A 3847-nucleotide genomic window follows, 5' to 3' on the forward strand; every position below is an offset into this window, starting at 1 on the left:
TTATATTTTATGTTATATTTACATGAGTTTATATGCTAATTTAATTTCCAGGGGATTAATATTATACTTAATGTTATGTACATAAATATTTATTTATATTGGAGTACTTGTTTGTAATTCTTTCACTTGGATAAATGTAGCAAATCACATTATTTGAGTGTAACAATCTCCTCTTGATGGCCTCTATGTTTCCTAATTTCTGCTACTATAGATAGCTGATAAGAATATACTTGTATACATCTCCAAGTTAATGCATGCAAGAATTGTTCTTGTATAAAGAAGTGGAAGAAGTGTTTTAAGGTATAGAGCATGTAATTCCTCATCTTTATAAAATCATACAGTAATAAACTCTTTCCCAGTGTAGTTGTATCAATGCATGCTTGTACATTCACCAGCATCTACTTCAACATCTGATGTTTTCAAATGTATTAATTTTCTCCATCAAATGGTCATAAAATTTTATCTTATGACCTTTATTTTAATGTCTTCATCATCAATGATGCTTACCTATGTGTGACTCCTCTCTCCAGAATGGAAATACCTGAGTTTTCCCATCTTCTATTGGTTTTAATCGCACTTTCTTATTGTCTTTATGTATTCTTAATAGGAATATTTTTGTCATATCAGCAAGATAAAGGAAATTTATTTATTTATTTATTTATTTTCTTTGTTTGAGGTGGAGTCTTGCTCTGCCATCCAAACTAGAGTGCAGTGGGATGATCTCGGCTTGCTGCAACCTCCACCACTTGAGTTCAAGTGATTATCCTGCCTCAGGCTCCGCAGCAGCTGGAGTTACAGGTGTGTGGCACCACCCTCAGCTAATTTTTGTATCTTTTAGTAGAGATTGAGTTTCAGCATTTTGGCAAAGCTGGTCTCAAACTCCTGACATTAAGCGATCTACGGGCCTGAACCTCCTAAAGTGCTGGGATTACAGGTGTCAGCAAACATGCCCAGCCAATAAATTTAATATACTTCTATTCCATTGAACTATTATCTTGTCTATTCTTATACTAATAATATTTCCTATCATTTTTCTAAGAATTAACTACAGCTTCACATCTCAATAAGTATTAGGGCAAATCCCACATTCATTTTTTTCTGCAGCAGTATTTTGCCTGTTCTTGGACGTAAAATCTACTATTTTCTCTTTTTAATTTTATAATTAGATAGATACTTGGGCATAAAATCTACCAAATAAATTTCAAATCCTCTTAATAGATATTTTTGAAACTCTGTAGAAATCTTACTGAAATCACATTGACTGTATGAATAAATGAGGAAAATTGATAACTTTATACTATATTTTCTAATATAAATAGATGAATTTCTCCACATTGTTAACAATTGTGTTTTGTATATTCTAAGAAATGAATAATTTAATTTTCACTGTCAATTATGTATAGAAAGGCACCAGCAATTTATATTAATTTTATGTTCAGATGCCTTATTAAACTTTTCAAACAACTTAAAAAACACATTTCAGGATATTATCCTTGAAAACTTCCTCATCCTCACTAGACAGGCTGACAGGCAAATTCGGCAATTACAGAGAACCCCTGCAAGATTCTACAACAAGAAGATCATCTCCAAGACACATAATTGTCAGATTTTCCAAGGTCGAAATAAAAGAATATTAAAGGCAGCTAGAGACAAAAGGTAGGCAACCTACAAATGGAACCCTATTAGACCGACAGTGAACCTCTCAGCAGAAACCCTACAGGCTTATTAAAAAAAGAAGCCTTCAACGAAGAATTTCATAGCAGCCAAAGCAAGATTCCTAAGGGAAGGAGAAATAAGATCTTTTTCAGATAAACCAATGCTGAGGGAGTGTGTTACTATCAGACCCAACCTTACAAGAGATCTTGAAACAAGCACTAAATATGAAAAAGAAAGACCATTACCAGCCAATAAAAGAAAAAAAAAACACACACTTAAGTACACAGACAAGTGACATTGTAAAGCAACCACTTAAACAAGTTGGCATAATAATCAGCTGATAACACAATGACAGGATGAAATCCACACATATCAGTACTAACTGTGAATGTAAATAGGCTAAATGTCTCATTTGAAAAACACAGAGTGACAAGCTGGATACAAAAGCAAGATTTGTTGGTATGTTGTTTTCAAGAGACAAACCTCACACACAATGACACCCATAGGCTCAAAATAAAGACATGGAGGAAAATCTATTGAGTAAATGGAAATCAGTAAAAATAACAGAGGTTGCAATCCTAATTTCAAACAAAACAAACTTTAAACCAACAAAGATTTTAAAAAAAAGACAAGGAAGGGCATTACATAATGGTAAAGAATTCAATTTGAAAAGAAGACCTAACTATCCTAAATACATATGCAACTAGCACAGGAAAACCCAGATTCATAAAGCAAGTTCTTAGACACCTACAAAAAGAATTAGGCTCCCACACAATAATAGGGGGAAACTTCAACACCTCACTGATACTTAGACAAATCATCAAGGCAGAAGATATTCAGGACATGACCTCAAAACTGGACAAAATAGATTTCATAGACCTCTGAAGAACTCTCCACCCAAAACAACAGAATATACATTCTTCTCATCACCACAAGGCACATATTTTACAATCAATCATATAGTCATAAGACAATCCTCAGAAAATGTGAAAGAACTGAAATTACATCAAATACACTCTTGGACCACACACAATAAAAATAGAAATAAATAATTTAAAAATTGTCCAAATATATGCAAACACATGGAAAGTAAATAACCTGTTCCTGAATGGCTTTTAGTTAAAAAATGAAATTAAGGGAAAAAACAGAAATTCTTTGAAACTAATGAGAACAAATATACAAATTACCAGAATCTGTGGGATTTAAGGCAGTGTTAGAGACGGGCGGATCACGAGGTCAGGAGATGGAGACCATCCTGGCTAACACGGTGAAACCCTGTCTCTACTAAAAAAAAAAAAAAACACAAAAAACTAGCGGGGCGAGGTGGCGGGTGCCTGTAGTCCCAGCTACTCGGGAGGCTGAGGCAGGAGAATGGTGTAAACCAGGGAGGCGGAGCTTGCAGTGAGCTGAGATCCGGCCACTGCACTCCAGCCTGGGTGACAGAGCGAGACTCCATCTTAAAAAAAAGAAAAAAAGAAATTTGTAGCACTAAATGTCCACATGAAAAAAATGAGAATGATCTCAAATTAACAACCTAACATCACAGCTAAAGGAACTAGAGAAACAAGAGCAAAGCAACTCTAAAGCTAGCAGAAGACAGATATAAAAAAATCAGAGCTAAATTGAATAAGATAGAGACACAAAAAAAATTTCAAAAGATCAACAAATCAGGGAGTTGACTTTTTGAAAAAATTAGTAAAGTAGATAGGTGGCTGGGCAGATTAATAAAGAAGAAAAGAAAAAATCTAAAGAAACAAATTTAGAAATGACAAATAGGATGTTGTCACTGACCCCACAGAAATACAAATAACAATCAGAGACTACTAGGAACACCTCTATGCACACAAACTAGAAAATCTATAAGAGATGGATACATTTCTGGACTCATATACCTTCCCAAGATTGAACCAGGAAGACATTGATTCCCTGAAAAGACAAATAACAGGTTCCAAAGTTGAACCAGTAAAAAATAGACTACCAACTAACAAAAGCCCAGGACCAGATGTGAACAGCCAAATTCTGCCAGATGTACAGAGAAGAGCTGGTACCATTCCTGCTGAAACTATTTCAAAATAAATGAGGAGAAAGGACTCCTACCCAACTCATTATATGAAGTCAGCATCATTCTGATACCAAAACCTAGCAGAGACAGAGCAAAAAAAAAAAAAAAAAAAAAAAAAAAAAAAAAAAA

This window comes from Colobus angolensis, unplaced genomic scaffold, assembly GCF_000951035.1.
Source record: "Colobus angolensis palliatus isolate OR3802 unplaced genomic scaffold, Cang.pa_1.0 Scaffold127, whole genome shotgun sequence".
Lineage (NCBI taxonomy): Eukaryota > Metazoa > Chordata > Mammalia > Primates > Cercopithecidae > Colobus > Colobus angolensis.